The sequence below is a fragment of the Prenolepis imparis genome, unplaced genomic scaffold (genome assembly GCF_030444845.1).
Source record: "Prenolepis imparis isolate NDT839.2.m4 unplaced genomic scaffold, iyPreImpa1.0 SCAF_6, whole genome shotgun sequence".
NCBI classification, from domain to species: Eukaryota; Metazoa; Arthropoda; class Insecta; order Hymenoptera; family Formicidae; genus Prenolepis; species Prenolepis imparis.
The window spans coordinates 18158437-18180997 of NW_028141164.1; positions in this window are offsets into that span (position 1 = coordinate 18158437).

The following is a 22561-nucleotide window of genomic DNA, read 5'->3' on the forward strand; positions in this document are numbered from 1 at the left end:
GCCATTAAAATTTGTTGTACGTCTTTTTCTTCTACCTCTTATAGTTTACCAGATATTCGATCTTAAAGAAAAATACCGTTTCTCTTTAAAGGGGTGTTTCACCCCTTAAAACTCAATATCCGCACATATAAAAAAATACGTGTCTTTTAGATTTGTGTATTTAACAACATATTTGAAGAAGAATCAAATCGGTTCCGAACAGTTGTGACATGTCCCTTGTAAGATTTCTAATCAGCATAATAATACAATTTGGCCTTAAACGCAATTCATAAGGAGGAAGAGATGATGGGGATAAACTATTTAAATATTCCGGTAACAAAGCTTCACCAATATCACCATTGTCATTATTTACTGCACTGTCTATACTTGTATAAATTCGTTCACCAGTTATATCTAATAATTCAACAACCTTTTTATGGATTTCGTCTACATCAACATTTCTTGCAGAAAGTATCGCACATTTAGCTACTTTAATAAATTCCTTTTTTCGTATTAATTCACCATATATATCTTCCACAATATCAGCATTAATAGGTGCCAAACAACATTCAGGAATCTGTATGTTATCGTTGAAATCATTTAATATACCATCTCCCATATCTAATAAAAATTTTGCAAATTCAATTTCTTCTGGAAGAACTCGCATATTTTGTATTAAAGAAAATTTTACGAAATGTCTCCAAGTAGAATTAAATTTAATAGAAAGATTCACAATTTCACTTCGAGTAGCATGTATTTTAATAGGCAAAAGTTGTCTGAAATCACCACCTAATAAAATAATTTTTCCGCCAAAAGGAAAATCATTATTCATAATATCACGCAATGTTCTATCCGTAATCTCTAAAGCATATCGTGGTGCTATTGGTGCTTCATCCCAAATATAAATATCAGTTTCCTTTAAATATTGAGCTTCTTTAGTTTGTATTTTAATAGCAGATGATGAATCAGCAAATAATGGAACCGGTAATCCAAATGTCTTATGAACTGTTTTTCCAGTAGGTAATAATGTCGCTGCAATACCCGTAAAAGCCATTGTACACACACGTTTATTTCTAATTCTAGCTAAGTGATAGATAGTTGTGTATATAAATGTTTTACCTGACCCACCTGGACCATCAATATAAAAACAATTATTATGATTATTATTATTATTGTTTAATTTATTTAATGAAAGATCAACTATCTATTTTTGTTTCTCATTTAATTGTTTGTATTGTTTGGTGCCTATTTCCATAGCTTCTTCAAGTGTCATGTAATCCTCCTGTCCACTATTTTCTATTAACTGTTCCATTTGTGGAAAATCAGCAAGACTTTTACCCTCAGCACGAAGCATACTGTTAATTTGCGTATAAGCTTTATTTTGTCCTTGTAACATACCAAAATGTCGAACGTAATCTTCAGACATTGCTTCTTTAAAATTTTCCCACAACTCTTCAGGATGTAATGGCTGACAATGTAATAATATACGTATAAATAATCTACGAAGTTGTCGAGGCATCATCCATCCAACAGCTTCATTCATAGCTCGTTTCCATTCATCATCATCTTCGATTAAACCTAAAGCCAAACATGCCGCTGAAAATGATTGACAGAATTCTCCATTTAGAGTTCTCAAATCATTAAAATTTGTAGCCCCCTTTACTTTAAGTAATAATAATCTTAAATGATATAATTCTGTTTGTGTTGGACTAATGGAATACATTCGTCCTACACAATTAAAATGACTTTTGCGTTTAACCCAACGTGATATATTTCTACCATTAATTTTCTCTTTTTTAAATGTATAATAGCGTGGAACTTCTATATATAAATATTGTCTTGCTTCTTCATCTCGTAAGTTCAATGAGAAATAATCTATTAACATAGTAACTTGATTTAAAGCAGGAGTTATGACGTCGTCAATATTATCATTTTCGATTATAATATTTTGTTCATTAGGAAGATGGACTGGCAAACGCATTATAGCATGACTTTTATCTTGTAACTTCTTACCAAGAATACGCCAAGTAGCTTCTACAGGTCCAACATAACGAGCTTCAATATAATTATGTATCTCATCATGATCAATAGTTACATTTTCTGTTATTGGTTCAATGGTTATAGCAGCAACATCGTGTCCTTTATAAATATATTTATATAGATATTTAACTGATTTGACACTTGAAACTACCTCAACGTTAATATGACAATTAAATATAATTGATAAAATAGGGCAATATGGAACAACATAACGATTATCAACTATATATCCGCCAGGACGTTCATAACTCTTTCCGTTATTTCGTCGACGATAATAAGGATAAGCATTTTGGTTTCCTCAAGATAATTTTTCGGATATTTTTTCGAACACCGTCCATCTACTAAACACCAATCACCACAAGGTCCATGAATCATATGTTTCATAACTATATCGTGTAAAATACGATTTTCATCAGGATCAGGAATTTCAGCAAAAATGTATTTATCAACAATCTGTGGAGTTGTTATTTTAAAATTGTATTTTAAAGTAATTAACATATGAACATGTGGCAAACCGCGTTTTTGAAACTCAATAACATACACAAACGCTGCTACTTCACCAACAAATTTTTGCTTAACAATTAAATCAATTAAATAATCTTTTTTAATATTAAAAACACGAGCACAAATATCAGGTCTATCAGAAACTTGTTGACCAGACAATAGGTTTTCCTCGATTTCGCGCCATTTTGGATTGCAAGTCATAGTAATAAAAAGATCTGGCTTACCAAATTTACTGACAATTGCCATTGCATCTTGATAATTTTGTAACATATTACGCGGCGATCCAATGAACGTGGAAGGCAATATAACCATTTTACCAATACGTCCATTTAAGTTATTTGCCGTTGTTTGTAAATAATCTCTTAAACCTTGATATGTTTCAGTACGTAATTCTTTTTGATGATGTTTGCAATAATCAATTCTATCTTTTTCAATTTTTACATAACTGTCTACAAGCCACTGCTGAAATAAGCGACGTCCTAACAAAAAAACATTAAATTCATCCCGAATAGCCATACGATATTTAAGATACTGTCCTCTAGTTATTCGTTTTTCACTATTTACTTTTGTTAAATAACGATGCCATCCTTGAGTGCCATATGGATAAAACAATGGATATATCCATGGTTCAACATTTGAGTCCATAATACTAACACTTTGTAAAGTTTTAGTATTTCTATTACGTATTGTTACGTATGATTCTGGAATTTCTCCATCAGCAGTAGTACAAAAAACAGCAGCAACTTCATTAGTTCTTTGAGCATTATATCGACGTCGATTCATTCCTGGCTTTAAATTAAATAATAATTGTAATTCAGGTAATAATTCACCAGATTCCGTTTCTAAACGCTGTTGCTTTTCTAATTCTTCACCCATCATTTGATAAGATTGAGCAAATACATTAAATTCCCGCATTATATGTTCAAGGTTTTGTACAATTTCAAGATCTAAATATGAATTTTGATTAAGACGATGATCTATCGCTTCATTTGAATCCACAATAAAAAGTTGACCATAAGTAGGACTTTCATTTTGTGCAGCATATAATGCTGTATTAATTTGATAGTAAATTTGCCCTTGTATTTTGAAACAATATGGGCCAGGTCGTCTATCTTGAAAGTTAATTAAATTAGCGTTAAATGATGCAAAGGAAAACGAACTATTATAACTACGAATATATTGAAAAAAGTCATTAGATTTTATATGACTACCATCGAATAAACTACGAATAAAATGAGGAAATTCAGGTAATGGTTGCAAATACACTGCACCGTGATTGCAACAATCATGAAATGAATTTCCTTTATTAGATATTTTTTCAAATGCAAAATGCTTTGCATTACAATGAACACAAGACACATCCATAGAACCAATATAATATTCAACGACATTATTAATTAACATTATATTATTATTATTTAAACGAGGCTGATTTCTCTGCCGTGCTCGATAACGAGATTGACTTTCTGCACTATTTTGATTAAGCGGTACAACATTTCTAAAATTTATGTTACAATTATTTGCGATTGCTCTCGCAATCTCATGACGACGACGCTGATTTTCTGCATTCCTTTCACGACGTTGACGTCGGAATTCTTCTTCTTCTTCTAACGTACGTTCTACTCTACGTCTTGGCATTTTATTTTAAATATATTTTAAATAATTATTAAAAGAATTTTTAATATAATTATTAACAATATAATTATATCCCTCAATTTAATTATTAACAATAATCAATTTCTAACAATAATCAATTTTTTTTTATAATTTCAGCTAATTTTATAAGAATTATTATAAAAAGAAGACGAAAATTAATCTTAAAAAAATTTATAAAGTAATGAAATAAAAATAAGATGTGATGGGGAAAAATATCGAATTTTATTGAATCTTTTAGATTAATTTAATAACAATTTATTTTAATAACTTATTATAAAATTATTTTAATAACTATTTTATTTTAATAACTATTATTAAAAAATTAGTAAGATTAATGTCAATAACATGCCATTTTTAGATAGGGATATAATGTGTGTGTGTGTGTGTGTGTATGTGTGTGATATAATGTTATGTATTTCATATATTGTAACGATTAAAGGAAAGGATGTATTAATAAAGATTTTGTATTTCATATATTTTTATATTTCAAATACTTTACATGTTGTACACATTATATTTTTCTTAAAATAAATACAGTTTATATGAATTAAATCACATTGTCCTTATGTATCCAAGAATTGTGTGAATTGTCAAATCCCAGCCATTTCACGTAAACCTCGTCACCCCTCCTGCGCAGTACTTTCTCCACAAGATACACGTCCGGATAATTCGCGCGATGCAACTCATACTCGTAAAACGCTCCAGCGACAGATGTTTTGCGATAGTCCTCGAGTAGATAGCTTACGGGATTAGTACGCTGCACTTTGATAATTTTAAACACCTCCGTCGTCCAATTAGGCGTGTAACCCTTCTCGAAATTTTCTTGTACTTGCTAACGCGTACCGAGTCACCTACTTTGAATTTCGCCGGAGCGGCAATCTTTATGTTACTATATACCGTTTTTAAAAGTTTATCAGCGATCGCGGGGGTGACGTCGGCGGGTCGCATGCCGATTGTTCAGTGCTTGCGCGCGTTGTAATCCGATACGAGTCGCGGCAACGCGTCGATCCATTTGTAAGTTCCATTCAGCTTAAACATCTTCCACATGTCGTTCTTCAGCATACGATTGAATCGCTCGACGACCGATACCTTCATTACCGAATATGTAGAATAATGATTGATGTCATCTTTCCGTATAAGCCGTTGCACGTCAGCGTTGTAAAATTCCTTCCCCATATCAGTTTGCATGTTTTTCGGGCATCTCTTGCTATCTCAAATTATATCGGCGATAGCGTCAGCCGTCTCGCTTTCGCCTTTACTCTTGAGTGGTACGGCCCACGCGTACTTGCTCAACACATCGATGACGGTGAGTATGTAGTGATAACCTTTGTTGAAACGAGAGTACGGACGCATCTCGACGATGTCGGCTTGCCACAGACCATCATATCCTCGCACTATGACATGTCTTCGAGGAAAATTTTTTTTCGCCGGCGCGTGCAGTATGTTCACCAACTGCCGTCTCTCCAAACTATGTTGTTTCATCGCTTCGTCGGTTTTTCCCGATCGTCATTTGCTGCTGTTTGTTTTATCGCTCATTTCCATTCGTAGCCGTTCTTGACCCGTTCTTGAGCCGTTCGTAGCCGCTCTTGACCCGTTCCTGAGCCGTTCGTAGCCGTTCTTGAGCCGTTCGTAGCCGTTCGTAGCCGTTTTTAACCCGTTCTTGAGTCGTTCTTGAGCCGTTCGTAACCGTTCGTAGCCGTTCTTGAGCCGTTCGTAGCCGTTCTTGAGCCGTTCTTGCCTTGTTTACTTCCGTTCTTGACCCATACGAAAATCGTTCTTGATTCGTTCGCTGCCTTGTTCACAGTCGTTTCTAACCCGTTCGTAACCGTTCCTGACCCAATCGCAACCGTTCCTGACCCGTTCGCAGCCGTTCCTGAGTTGATAGTAGCCTTGTATGTAGCCTTTAATGACTTGTTCGTAGCCTCGTTCACAACCCTGCTTGAGTTGTTCGTACCCTCGTTCGCAGCTGTTGCTAGGCCGTTCACTACCACTACCATTCATTGTAGTTAGATAGCAGTTCGATAATCCTTCGTAGCCGTTCGATAATTGTTCGTAGCCGTTCGATAACCCTTCTTAGATGTTTGATAACCGTTTGATAGCCGCTCCTAACCCATTCACTGCTGCTCATTCAGGTTGATAGTCGTTTTTGAGTTAGCGTTAACCGCGCGTTGAAGTTCGTTTATCGCAGTCTGTACTGCTCGCACATCCTTCTCGAACGAAGTCAGATTCTCATCTGATTCTTTCTGTTGATTCATCAATCTTTTAACGCAGGATTCCACATACAGTTTGTTGACAGCATCCGTGTCAGCTTCAGGTTGCGCTACACGACGAATCTTGCGCGATCTCGCATCATAGTTTGTAGCGACGCGACACAGAGCGTTTCCGCACACGTAACTTCTCACCAATCTATCCCAATGATCGCTTGTGCCGGTTGCATCATTTCTTCGTTCGAATAATCCAAATTTGTTGATAGGCATTTTTCGATGCGAATGACGCCGATCGACTGATTAGTTTTGCCGAGACCCCGTTTAATTTATAATAATGCCGACTTCGCGAAGTTCCTCGATGATCGACAGGATCTCGTTGTCGTGAGCGTTGTGGCCAGCTCGGCGCGAAGCATCGAGCAATCGTACCCGATCCACTAGCTCGTTGGGGTCGTCCCAGTGCACGTAATCGATTTTATTGTCGGTTAACGTCATCGCTTAAGGCATGAATACACCCTTTCCAGATTTTTTCTTTTCAATTAACATCAACGATGTGATTATTTGTTTGTATTTGTATCCCCTGTTGCTCCGTAATTGACCTTGCGCATCATATTTGCGTTTATGCGCGTTCGTCGCCTATAATATGCTCTTGTATTTTTGCATATCGTTTTCCGTGTAAATAACGTCATCGGGAATCCTCTTGAAGACTAGCTCGTATAATCCAGGTGTACCAATGTACTTTACTTTGTCTATAATTATAGAATCATATTTATCCATGTCGAATCGTTTGTTACCGAGCAACATTTCATCCTTGTCGAAACGGACCCCGTACACGTAATCCATCTAATTTTTTTTGTCGCAACCGAGGAGAGCGCCCATGTGTTTTTGTCCCAGTGGCCCGAAGTGCTCTCGCAACATTTCTTGACCTTCCGACGTTTATAACACGTTTCGATCGGATGTTTCGAGTGAATTGCTTGTGGTTTCGAAAACATTTTCGTTTGCGTGTGATTCGGGTATTGTAAATGGTAGGATTCTCGTTGTCGCGGACTGTGTAGTGGTGGACGGTGAAGAGCTTATCGGTAGTTCATCCAGTAAAAATCCGTCCGGTGTACGTGGCGCGATTTATGTTTAGCCGTTTTCTCTTTTTCCGTGTCGCATCTTCTTGCTCCTCGTACTGCTTAACAGCGAGTAACGTTTTAATTTTCACGTTAGCATTACTCTCAGGTTCGCTTTTCACTGCGATCAAGTTCGTGTTGTCGACAATCTTTTGTAGCGGTTCGATAATAAGTTTAAAGTGAGTCTTGACTGCGTCATCGATCTTACCAGTCTTTAAAGCACAATGGTTCTTACGGATCGATTCGCTCGTTTTCACAAGTTCCTTCACAATCTTTTCACTCTCGCGAATGTTATCGTTATCAGCCATGTCTGCAGAATGTTCGCGTTTCACTCTTCTCGACAGAATATCGGCAGCGACTAATCGTTTTGCGGTATCGCAAACTCGTTAAATCCTTTTCTGTATCGCCCGTTTGTAAGCGAGCTGTCCTTGTCTATCACTAGGAATCCATACTTTTGTTGCCAACAAATACGACATAATTTACTGAAATCTTCGTACGACATGTCGGTATTCACATGATCGTTGTACACGTGTTTCAAGTTAGTATCGTCCTGTTTAAACAAGATCAGTAAGTTCGCGTTGTCGCGTATAAGATGTTTTGGTATTCTCGCGTACGTCTGACAGAGATAGAAGCAATCAACGTTCGAGTGGCGCCCTATTGAAAAATACTCTCTTATCGTATCTTGTTTGTCACACGCCACGTCATCAAAGATGAAAATCGAGTTTGGACATGCCTCGCTCGGTGGAATGACGTCACTGTTATTGGAAAATGTAAAGTAGCCGATTTCGTCGATCGACGTCAATAAATTCTCTAGATACCGATATTTCGGCTGTTGCAGTGACTTTGAGTACACGTACACGTTTTCGAAACAAACGCCGTGCGGGCTTTCTATCAAACTAATCAAGTTAGTTTTACCGCAATTCGAGGGGCCGCATACGATCGCGCATGTAGTAGTCGGCAGCATCGTACCGTATCTGCGCATCTCCGCGTTGTCTCTCACCGAGCGTAATCTATCGTCGCAATTCGTCACGCGTATCGTCAAAGGTTGTCGCACGAATCTCATTTTCCCACTCCCCGATTGAATCGAACGCCTGCCTATTTATAGCTGCGCGAAACCACGAATCGCTCAGTAACAAAAAAATGTTTGTTCTGCTAACAAGTGCTTCCGATATTCACGGTTTAAGCGCCGAACAGCTGCAATTTGTGCCAAAAGCAGTTTTACTGCAATGTGAAAATCACATCCACAACGTGTGGGACAAGCTTCCGGAACACATAAATTCAGATCCAGAGATTCAGACCTGTCGCCGCTGTTTCGAACATTACAATCGACCGTAGCAGCGAACGCACATCGACGGTCCAGCGCCGATGATAAAGGATTGCAGCGAATATCAACGAAAAAAAAATAGGTAGAGGACTATTAAATCACGCGATAAACGCACTTCCAATCGAATTCCATATCCCCGGCTATCAGTTTTGTGGTCCGGGCACGCGGCTACAGAAGCGACTAGCCAGAGGCGATCGAAGTATCAACCTATTGGACATGGCGTGCCGTGAACACGATATTGCGTACTCTCGGAGCAACGATCTCACCGAGAGACACGTGGCAAATAAGGTACTCGCCGACAAAGCGCGAACTCGCATCATTGCGAGAGATTTGACTCTCGGTGAAAGAGCCGCCGCCACAGCTGTCTGGGCAGCGATGAAAACCAAGACGAAACTCGGTATGGGCCTGAAGACGACGAAGACGAAGACGAATAAAAAGACGACGAAGAAACGGATACTTCCGGTAGCGAAACGCGGTGGCGTATTGCCAATTCTACCAATGTTGGCGCGCTTGGATCCATGAATGGAGCGGCTGGCGTAGCAAAGATGGTGAACGACGGAAAAGCCTCGCAACGTCAGTTGCAAGAGATGTTACGTCACAATCGCGCCATGGAAGGTCACGGACAATATCTCGCTCCGTACAAACGTGGACGAGGAGTTTCAAGGAGAAAAAAAAACGTCAAAGAGACGCTGTCAAAGGGTGAAACTACTAATATACAATTGCTGCAACTGGCAAAATATGCGCATTCCATACTTTAGAGGTGTTTTCATGCGTGATTCACTACCGATCGGTGGTATATATCAAAACGAGAGCAGCATCATAAATTTGGATAACGCTAAACGGTCAGGTACTCATTGGGTAGCGTACGCAAAGAGGGGGAATCGCGCTATATATTTCGACGGTTTCGGCAATCTTCGACCACCGAATGAATTGGTGCGATATTTCGGGCGGAACGTGACAAAGATACAGTACATTCGCGCACTTGTTTACTACCTGTTTAAACTTATGATCAGAGCATTTGCGGACAATTGTGTTTGCAGTTTCTCCGAACGGTCGATACACGCGAATTTAAAGACGGACATTGCATTATTTAACTCAGTATTCGTTAAACAGTTATGCAGATATGTCTATGACATTTACGCTGACTGGAAAGAGTAGCGTCCTCGCGGCAAACTACTTTCCCGCCATAGATTTGAGCGACGATGAATACGAACTCGGTCTAGCGGATTTTGAGACTTATCACACGATATCGAACGTGAATTCCTCGAATAATAAATTTTACTTTGGTAAAGATGACGCGGAAATTACGATACCCGAGGGATCGTACGAGCTGCAAGCGATGCATGAATTTTTGAAACATGCAATTTCACGAAAACGTCCGCGACACGCTGTTCGTGATGACGATAAAAAACACATTGACAATGATGACTTTAAAGATAAAGAGTATCCGATAGTGCTCCGCGCTAATTACAATACGATGAGGAGCGAGATCAAATGCGCCTACAGAATGAATTTTAGCAAGCCTAACAACATTGGATTGCTGCTGGAATTCTCGAACCATATACTGCAGCCGCGAAAATGGTACCAGTCGGACATGCCAATTAATATTATCAACGCGAATATTATCCGCGTAGAATGTAATGTGACCGCGGGCGCGTTCAGCAACGGCAAACTCGTTCATACGATACATGAATTTTCACCGAGGGTACCACCAGGATATAAGATATCGGAAACACCGGCGCACATCATTTACTTGCCGATCATCGTACGGAGCATTACGGATTTAACGTTACGCGTTGTCGACCAGGACGGACGATTTTCGAGGAGAAGAGATCACCATTAGATTGCACGTACGACGGCGACAGCGATAACCTACGTGTGCTGCGTATGAGATGCTTGTGTTGAACGGATCAAAAGACGCGAGAGATAACACAATCTTTACGAGGCCAGTGACAACAACGTCGACATTTGCTAATATCCAATCATCAGGTTGCACCAAGAAAAAGAAACTCAACACATCAAACGTTGCGTTTTTACAATCTTTGGGATTCGCGGTGCGAAATATCTGAACAATGACCGACATCCTCAACATCGGGGAAGAGCCAATCTTCGACGATCGCATCGTCAAAATCGAGACTCACACGTACAACCCGTTCGCCAACACCACGTTCGGACATAGTGATGAGATAAGAATACCCATACAACAACAGGATCTGTATACGTTGCCGTTTGACAGTTTTCTATACATCGAAGGAGAATTAAAGATAAATAGACCAGCTGAAGGATCTAATGTGATACTGGGAAATAATTGCATCGTATTCATGTTTGATGAGATTCGATATGAACTCGATGGCGTGGAGATTGATCGCAACAGAAACGTGGGAATAACAAGTATGCTCAAAAACTATGTAACGATATCATCCGATAGAAGTGTGATTATGAGAAACGCCAGCTGGAGTGATCCGACTACTGTGAATGGAAACTTCAATTTTTGCGTACCGCTCTACATGTTATTGGGATTTTGCGAGGATTACAGACGAGTGATTAACGCTCGTCATGTGTTGATCTTAATACGATCGCGCAACGACAACAATTGTCTGGTTGGAGATTCGACGCTGGAGCTTGTGATCAGCATATTCAAGATACAATGGCGAATGCCACATGTGTTGTTGAGCGAGATTAAGAAGCTGTCTATGCTGCGCGCTCTGGAAAGCGAACGCTACCTCAGCATGGGTTTTCGCTCGTGGGATCTGTACGAGTTTCCACTATTGCAGCGTACAACCAAGCATTCGTGGGCCATTAAAACCGCGACTCAGCTGGAGAAACCACGATACGTTATCTTTGCTCTGCAGACAGGCCGGAAGAATGTCATGTCTGAGGATATGAGTCGATTCGCACGATTGCAAAATGACCAACGTGAAACTCTATCTGAACTCGGAATGTTATCCGTACGACGACATGAATCTGGACTTCGATAAAAATAGATGGTCGATTCTGTACGGCACGTATGCGCGTTTCTGCAAAAACTATTACGGATACGAGTATCGCGAGCCGAGTTTCACCGTCTCAATGTTTCTACGTAACGGCCCATTCGTAATCATCGATTGTTCTCGACAAAACGAATCGATCAAGAGCGCAACCGTGGATGTAAGATTGGAATTTGAGTGTAAGGAAACGTGCCGATGAATACCTCTGCGTACTGTCTTATCATACATGATCACGTGATCCAGTACAACCCGTTGACCAATTTTGTGCGCAAAATCACCTAAATGCACCAACAATTTAGAGAGGGGGAAGCATAGCAGATTATAAATCAAAGTGTTATGAGATGGTTATCATTCTTCTTTTTTAACTGATACATCGAAGAGAGAGATCTCGTCATGTCCGTACCAACGTTTGTGGATCTACAGGGGTTTATCCTCAATAAACGATTTATTGTAAAGGAAGCGACAATCCTGAGAAGAGGATTTATTTTATCACATTATTTTTTAGCATGTCCTGTACCATGGGGTGTGCTCATAAAATCTGAGAGACGCCAACCCTCATGGATGACTCAAAATCATCATGGATTACAATGGGAAGATGGAAACGTTCCATATAGCATGGCTCAGCGTTTGATTACAACAGCTATCGTTGGTGGGCTACATGAAGAAGAAGAAGAATCCTTTCTCGTATATGTAAAAGGACTTGAAAAGCGAGAATGGTTAGCCGATATATTGGATAATGCGGGAAATGGTTTCATTATTGAGACCTTGGATGCTGATTACGACGATATCGAGTCTCTAAATAATCTAGATGTTAAAAACACTATGCGATGTGGAAAACATGTTAAGGATTGCGCATTACAAAATGTATTCAAAATATTTAATTGATGGTCGCAACGCCAGAAAGAATTGCAAGATTTGAAAAAATAAAAATATTTAAACATTAATATGTTTTATCTCTTATTCCTCTTCCCCCAATCCTTTCCTCACGAATCATTCCTAAGAATTCTTTTTATCCGAGCGCCGTCTTTCCTTCTCCTAAATTTCATAGCGCATTAATCTCCCACCACATTTACCCCACTACTTTTAAAAATAAGCGTCATGTACATTACTCGATTAATTTCTTTATACGATCAGTGTCGCGTTAATCGTTCGTACTGGTGGTTTCACTTTAATAACGTAGAAAAAATGTACTCTACCGAAAGAAGCAGCGGCTCCGGCAGACATGTGAATTACATACCGAATTGTGATGAAACTCCATCGTTTGAGAACAAATGCGACAAGTAAGTTTAACTTTTTCTATTTTTCTATTTTTGTCTTTATATTTTTTACAAATTATATTATTTTTAAACTAATTTCATTTACAGCATTTTATTGGAGCGTCGTGCGGTTCGTATACTAGGCAGACGATACGCATTGACAGCTACCGAATTCAAATTCATCGAAATTGGTATCAACGTGGGTCCACCGAGTTACGTGGAGATCATTATAGGAGATCATCGAGGAAAGGAACTGATACTATCTCTCGAAACATGGAAGGGACTCTACGAGCAACGGCACAATATTCAAAATTTCCTTCGGAACGACTCTAAAGATGTTAACAGTTTTATAAGCGTTGGACCACTAACAGTGAGATTTCATGCGATTAACGACGCCAAGCTAATAAATCTTGAATCTTCTAATGTACGCATGATGATGATCGAATCGACGTTACACCGTATGTTCGATCTCGATCCATGCATCGATGTAACTTTTGATCGATTGGTTAAAATTATCGGGACAGTCGATATCAAGTTTACACAATTTTCAAATATTGCGTCCACTGTAAAGGATAATAAAAAAGTATCAAATGTAATACGCGCTAGCGACGCCTTCAATAAACATCAACTCGTCGATTGTGAGCTGGCAGCTTTAGTTTTTAGTTCATAATATGTAAGAAAAATATGTAAAAGAAGAATAAAAGAGTTTTTAAATCTAAATCATGATATAATTTCTTTGCACGCATTTCTCATCCGCACTCTCTCCCACCCGTAAACCGTTCCCTAGCTCTTATACGTATAGCTCCCAATAGTTGCTTGGTCCTTGCGGGGGATGACGTCATGCGGGGAAGGGGGAACACGACGCTAGAGACCGAGAGGCTAGGGATCGTGAGGCTAGGGACTGAGAGGCTAGGGACCGAGAGGCTAGGGATCGCGAGGCTAGGGACTGCGAGGCTAGGGATCGCGAGAGATAGCGCTTAGAAGAGAGACTAGGGACTGCAAGAGAGGTGTCGCGGCGAGAAACATGAAAGAGAGAGATAGCGCGAGGCTAGAGACTACGAGAGAGGTTTGCAAAGGAAAAAAAGAGGAATTATAAAATAAAAACATTTTCTTTAATAATACTAATTTTTAATTATGAATAAATGTGTATTTACATGTGTGTGTGTGTGTGTGTGTGTGTGAATTAAAAAAAAAATAAATATATAAATGTATGTAAATGTATATAAATGTGAATATATGTATATATGTGAATATAAAATGGATATAAAATTATAATATAAAATGGATATAAAATTTTTGAAAAATATAAATGAATATATAGATAAGAATATAAATGAATATTATAATATATAAAAATTGTCGGTGGCGGAGGTGGCTACGGTGGAGCCGACGATGGTGGAGCGGCGGCGGGTGGATGCGAGGCAGTGAGGCGGCCGAGTGGCTGTGCCGACGATAGTGGGGGTGGCAAGGCGACGGCCGTGGGACTGTTGCGAGGCGGGACTCCTGCATAACAGAAAAAAACATTAATATTCTTAAAATTTTTTTATTTATTATTATAAAATTAAAAACTTACAATATAATCTTGCCCTTCTCACCACCAAATTCTCGGGCTCCTCAGGCTCCTCGGGCTCCTCAGGCTCCTCGGGCTCCTGGGGATTCCAATCTTCTATTATATCCTCAGGATATGGTTCCAATCCGAAAAGCTCGCGAAGTGCAAATATATCTAATCGCATCCACGGGTAGGTAAGTATTGTTTTCCTCACACTCGTGGGCGTCCACAGTATCACCCCACATGTGATCAAACTAATACCTATCATTGCGGCGCACCATGCGTATCCACCGACGATTCTCAACGTTATAAAGCCGTCAATTCTAACTGAGTCCATTGTTATTATCGTGTCCTGGAAAAAAAATTTTATTATATAAGTAACATAAGAAAATTTAATAATTCAATTCACACACACAATAAAAAAACAATACTTACAGGCGAAACGAACATCAAAAATATGGTCCTAATGACGCTCTAAAAAAACAGCGTTGCAAAAAATGTATCCTTAAAAATCTCCTTCGATCCTAGGAAAGGAACATTTGTGAATATTCTCCTAAACAGGTTCCTCCAAAAACTTGGCCCGAAAATGTCTCCTGATTCAAAATCCATTTTAACACTTTATTCACTGGCACTTTGACACGATGAATGTTCAAGACTTTATGACGAACATTGCGGAGACAGATCCTCTCTCCATAGGCCTCTCTTCACCCCCTCTGATAAATCGTAGTATACTCAGGCGCTATTTGTTTATAATAAATTCGAGTGGCTGAATATCTGCGCTCTCTCTCTTACCTGTTAACAGTCCCCAGCTCTCATACGTAGCTCCCAATAGTTGCGTGGTCCTTGCGGGGGATGATGTCATGCGGGGAAGGGGGGAACGCGAGGCTTAAGGACCGCGAGAGCGCTTAGAAGAGATAGCGCGAGGTGTTTATGAGAGAACGAGAGATGAGGAACGCGATGCTAAGGACCGCCAGATATAGCGCGAGAGGTGTATGCGAGAAAGGGATAGCGCGAGAGCGCTTAGAAGAAAGAGCGTGAGGCGTTTGAGAGAACGAGAGGCACATGTGAGAAAGAGATAACGCCAGAGACGCATGCGAGAGAGATGTTCGCGAAGGAGAGCGCGAGATAATGCGAGAGAGGTTTGCAAAGGAAAAGAAGAGGAATTTTAAAATAAAAACATTTTCTTTAATAATACTAATTTTTAATTATGAATAAATGTGTATTTACATGAGTGTGTGTGTGTGAATTTAAATTTAAAAAATCTAATATAAAATATAAGAAGAAATATATGAATAAGTATAATAATATATAAAAATATAAAATATTTAAAAATTTAGGAATATAATATGATGTGAAGGCTCGTTTTGATAACAATATATTGAGTTGTGTTGGACTAATTAGGAGCCTGACGCGGAAGGTGGTGCGCTAATTATTTATGTGTTTATAGATTTGGAAAACTTGTGTTCTTGTATGTTTCCTTTATTGATTAGAACGTTTCGGTCCATAATTCGGACCATCTTCAGCTTCTGTCAATTACATTGTGTTATACATTATTGTGTAGGTGAAAATGGCTTGTGATGGGTGTCGAGTGTTTAAATTGTTTAATTGCACAAGATTTTTTTGTGTGTAGGGGAACGATTATTACATACTGTGATTTTGTTTAAATTATCGGTCGTTGACCCTCAACATCTCATCCGACTTTCTGTTATTTATTGGCCTTATTCGTTTTCTGCCGTGAATGTAGGATGTTAGACTTTATATGTGCGTCGGATGGTATCTCGTGGGTCGCGAGTTCTTAGACGTGACTAACGCTTAGTTTTGATCGAATGTCGCGTATTGCCGTGTATCTGTGTTTATTTCGTGTTTTGTGAACAATATGTGTTGGATGTTGTGTTAGTTTATATTTTTGTTTTAAATGTTACATCTGTATAGACATGTGTGTGTTTGTTTGTGATCTTGTTAAGAATATAAAATTTAAGAATATAAGATTTAAGAATATTAAAAATATAAAATATAAAAGATTAATATAATGTTATATAAGAAATTATTGGTGGGTGGGTGGTGTCCGCTGCGGCTATGGGGCGGCGGCTGGGCAGTTGTGCCAACGATGGTGGAGGTGGCAGAGCGACAGCCGTGGGACTGCTGTGGAGGTGACGGCCGGGCGGAACTCCTGTATAACAGAAAATTTTATTATTTTTTAACTCAATTTAAAAAATTTTAAAAATACTCACTAATTCCATGCTGCGAACACGTCCTCCTCCTCCTCAGCATCGGATGGCGATGGTGAATGAGTTGGTGATTCAAATGACCAACAATATTCACTGGTTTCACCCCACATTTTATTTAAACAATGCATACTATCAAGTGCACAATGTAGCTGGTGTTCATAACATATTGCTGAAGTATGTCCATGCATCTTAGCTTGTTTTAAACAATATTCACGAGCTCCCAGAAAATTTTGCACTTTCACTGTGTGAGGTTTTCGCAGACCGAGTTCGCGATTTCTTAAAAATTGCACAATCGAAGTCACTGGAATATTCTTCGATTCCTCACAAGGTTTGATGGTGCACCGCGGTTTTATCACATCATCATCATCATCATCATCATCATCATCATCATCATTATCTCTGAGATGTTTAGATTCCATAAATAACTCGCCCCAAGTGGTGACTTTATGAGCCCGCTCCAACAGGTCGCGTTCAGTCTGCTCAATGTTTTCCATGTTTTTTCACAAATGCTTACAAATTGGACACACATATCACAGGGAAATATCTGATACAATGCATCTTGACAATTGCTACAGTATCGACCATCCACTGCATCGTGTAATTGAATCACATGCTTTCTAACAGCATACATGTGCCCGACATCTTGAATAGAGATTATACACGAAATACATAAAGCACTGATCCGTAGAATAATAAAAGTATATGGCACAAACTTTCGTACGTCCGTTTAATGCATAGATTTGCGAATTAGACACTATCTTGCCGTCAATATCTGTAAGGTCTTCACTTTGATCACTAATATAATTACTGTCATTCGACAACGCGTGATCTTCATCAGACGACTCGTCTAATATTGCCTCGAAATTATTATTTTCCATTTTTACACATTACTACACAATTTTGACACAAGAAAGTAACTGCTACACTTTTTCAACCGAGCTATGCGCTTTCAAATCACATACTATGGTTTGACTCGACAGCAGTCCTCATTATATTTCATCTAATCCTTTCTTCCTCTCTTCATATTTAACGTATGATCGATTGTTTAATTACATCTCGGAAAGGTGATCTCTTTTATCGAGTTATCGCTTTTGACACAAAGCGGCCGGACATCGGCGCTCATTTTTGTTTATAAAAGTTCAAGCGGCCGGACATCGGCGCTCCCTAAACAATGAGAAAGAATCCCACTTGGGGGGGGGGGTACCGCAAAGGCTGCCGAATATCGGCGCGTAATGCAACACGGTCTTTTACCGCGAAAACACATGTCCTGACGTGTTCGTCGCGATAAGCGTGGCACCCAAGATCCCCATCCCTTAGATAAAATCATAGTAATATCTGTTTATGAGCTGCCGGACATCGGTGCGTAATACAATACGCTGTTATGTTTATACCCGCGAAAAAATAAAACGCGATAAACGTCCCCCACACAGCGATAAGCGCCCCCGCCCCGCGTGATGTCATCCCCCTCGCCGACGAGATCCCCCTCGCCCCGCGTGATGTCAGACTCCCTCGCCGCGGAGAACCTCCGCCCCGCGCCCCCCTCGGAGCCCAATGGGTTAGAACTCTCATACTAAAGATTATTTACTTTCAAACGGCTAAATCACCACCGCTTTGCTAAATTTGAACAAAAGGTGTTTGCGAATCGGTGACAAAAGGCGTTTGCGTCGCGCGCTCCAGTGTTTTGTGTTTTTTGTCGCCTTCGACAAACATCACTCCAAGTGCTTCCCGCGGTTTGTTAGCACTTCTTTTGGCCGCTTCTGATTGGCAGACCTCGATCGTCTGATCGATGCTACCAATCAGGCGCCTTTTTTGGACACCGCGAATTTGGGGTTTTGAGACGCGAACGGAGCTTTAGCATCAGTGCGAGAGGAGAGTCTTTAGAGACAGTATCGCTAATTATCGAACGAGTATTGAGCGCGTCTAGTGACTGGTCCGCCATCGTCCGAGAATAAAGTATATTCTGAAAAACTAACAAGACTGTTTATGCACTCAACCTGACTCTTAATCCGGCTAATAAAAATTTCGTTGCGGTGTCCGCGCTGGTATCGAAGGTCACGCGGACATTGTTTGGTCCTTCGAGCCGGATCTTTTTCGAGTGTCTCGCGAGTGAACTCGCAGGTCAAAAGAAACGTTGTCTCTCGTGCCGACGGATAGTGAATCGATAGTGAACCACGCCATTACAGTGGACAGTTTATCAGTCTCTCTCTCTCTCTCTCTCTCTCTCTCTCTCTCTCTCTCTCTCTCTCTCTCTCTCTCTCTCTCTCTCTCTCTCTCTCTCTCGCGACCAATTGTAACGAGATCGATTGTCTCGCGACTCTCTCCGTCGTGCGTCCACTATCTCTCGCACGCGGAAGCCGCTCTCTAACGCTACTCCCTCCGGCTTGCGTCGACCATCTCGCTCGCTCACGGAAGCCTCTCTCGCTAACAGATGCTACGCCCACGTGAGGATTACGTGCACCGCTGCATCCCCGACGTACTGCAATACGCTCGTGACTGTACAAAGACGATTTGAAGACAAGTTGAAATTACAAGGGATCGATTTTTTTTGGAGTGACTCGCGGGGAAATACCCGCGCAAAGTAGTGTATCGTCGCGCTCTCTCGCCCGCTAACTCCCACGCCTGTATTGATTCGTGCGGAGCTCGAGTCAATCGAGACCCAGCGAAGCTTGTGCGGTTCGAATTTCGGTGCGATCTCGTGAGGATACAAAAGGCCGAGCTATTCGAAGACAATCATGTCTAGCGATCTGAGTCAATTTATTGTTGAACAAACAAATACGATCGCCTTGCTCAAGCGCGTCTTAATCAATTTCAAGAAGCTTGCCAAAGTCAACGTCACTGTTCCCAAGACGCAAGGTCGCCTGTCAGATTTAAAAGAACTCTGGAACAAAGTTCAAACGCTGAATACAAGGATCTGCTGTTTAGCTACCGCGGACGAGAGAAAGGACAACCTCTACTTCGTCAACGATGAATTCTACGAGGCTGAGGGCGTCTACATCGAGACAGCGGACCATTTACACGAAACGATAAGTAGACTGAATAAAGTCGATCAGGAATTATATAATCATAGCACGGACTCTTCTTTCCGCGACGCGCGTAGTCATACGACTCTTCAGCTACCGCGTATTACATTACCAAAATTTTCGGGTAATTATTTAGAGTGGGAGACTTTTCGCAATACGTTCGAGTCGCTTGTCACAAATAACGACGTACTATCAAACACTCGGAAATTTCATTATCTGAAATCAAGCCTGAGTGGCGATGCCGCTTTATTAATTGCTAATTTGAAGATTTTCGATGCCAATTATGAATCCGCGTGGCAATTGTTGACGAATGAATATGACGACAAGCAAGCTCTTGTACACGCGCACATCCATTCGTTTATTAATTTACCGTCGATGAGAAGCGAGAATGTTAACGAGCTAAAAAAATTACGTGATACACTTTCTGCGTCTCTAGCCGCTTTGACAAACCTCGGTCGTCCAGTCGACAAATGGGACGACATTATTATATATATTGTCTCCCAAAAATTCAGTCCGAGAACGCGAAACGAATGGAACTTAAAACGTACCGCTTCGTCTTCCACTCTTCCGTCCTATCAAGAACTTTATGATTTTTTGACGCTCCAAATTCGCGGATTGACCGATCTTTCCGACTCGAGCTATAATTTAACGAATTTTCGCGGTAATAAATCTCGATCCTCTATACATAACGTGTCCGTGCTAAAGTGTGTAAACTGCGCCGGCAATCATAATTTGTCCAAATGTGAAGGCTTTCTTTCTAAATCAGTCGCACAGCGTAGCGCGATCGTCAAACAAAATAAACTTTGTTTCAATTGTGTCCGCTCGGGACATTTTACACCGAAATGTAAATCAAAGAGTCGATGCACTCATTGTGGTCGAGCGCATCATTCGCTGTTACACGCTGCGAACTACGACACTCAGCTGGACGCGTCTATGCAACCGCCTGCGACGGCCATCGGCACGCAGCCAAAATCAAGCGATAACACAGTTAAAAGCGCAGTCGTTGCTAACGTACAAACCGTACAAACGCTAATCGAGCCCGCTCCTACGGATTTACTCGCGACCGCGTGGGTAACGCTTCTCACATCGGAGGGTCGATTTTTTAAAGTACGAGCTTTACTGGATCAAGGATCCACTTCATTTCCGAATCACTCAGTCAAACCATGCGGACAAAACGGCAACGCGCTAATCTTCAAATTTGCTGTTTTGGGGAACAGTATACGGGCAGCGCAAAGTCACGAATTTCTATCAAGCTTTCGCCGTGTTCTAAATTCTCTCCGACATTTCCGCTTACTGCATACGTATATCAGCGAATTACTTCGTACGCAGCTTCACAAACTCGCTCGGTTGATTCGTGGTCCCATTTACGCGATCTGCCGCTTGCAGATCCGAATCCCACAAGCAATCATCCGATTCACTTATTAATAGGAACCGATCTCTACGGTTCTTTCTTGTTAAACGACCTTCGTCAAGGTCCAATAGGCACGCCCACCGCGCAGAATACCTCACTCGGGTGGATATTATCCGGTCCGACCAGCGTAGATCGACGCACGAACGCGTACGCCTCGGTTTCGCATATCGCTGCGGACGCGGATACCAATTCTTTATTACAGAAATTTTGGGAAGACGAGAATGTCTTCCAACCGCTTCCTCTCACGGAGGAGGAGAAACAGTGTGAAGAACATTTCGCAACGACTCACTCTCGCTCGTCTCAGGGCCGCTACATCGTACGGCTTCCCTTCAAGAACGAACCTCCTATTGCTATAGGAGAATCGCTCCACATCGCTCGCTCTCTTTATCATCGAACTGAACGAAGACTGCAACGCCGGATATTTGCGTTCCATATCACGACTTCTTACGCGAATATCAATCGCTTCACCATATGAAACTTGTCGAAGATGCGGACTCGACGTTTAAGCCCGTGTGCATTCCGCATCATGCCGTCTTGCGCGATTCGAGTAGTACTACGAAGTTACGTTTCGTATTCAATGCTTCGTGCAAAACTAGCAACGGAACTTCTCTAAACGAATTCTTATTAATCGGACCGAAATTACAAGCCGACCTCCCCGCACTAATTTTACGTTGGCGACAATGGTGTTACGTTTATACGGCCGATATAACAAAGATGTTTCGCCAAATTTTAGTTGATCCGCGTGATACTGAATTTCAAAGAATATTATGGCGTCCTAACGAAGAGTCAAAAATAGAACATTTTCGCCTTCTTACGGTTACATACGGTCTCGCTCTCGCGCCTTATCTTGCGATACAGGTCCTCAAGCAACTCGCGAAAGACGACGGTCATGCCTTTCCGAAAGCAGCCGCTATTATCGAGAATTCACTCTACGTAGACGATACGCTATTCGGAGACGACGATCCCGTCGGATTACGCGACGCGCGAAACCAATTGATCGAGTTGATGAAGCGTGGCGGATTTCAGCTCCGAAAATGGACTTCTAATTTGCCAGAGCTTCTAGCTGACATTCCATCCGATCAACACGAAAATGTCGATCATTTTCTAGTGAAGGACGATACATTAAAAGTCCTCGGACTGTCTTGGGTACCGAAAAACGATTCCTTTCGTTTTATAATTTGTTTTGAGCCTAAACCGACACCGACGAAACGCTCGATTTTATCGTTTATATCGAAGCTTTACGATCCACTCGGGTGGGCAGCTCCGGTCGTGATTACGGCAAAAATTT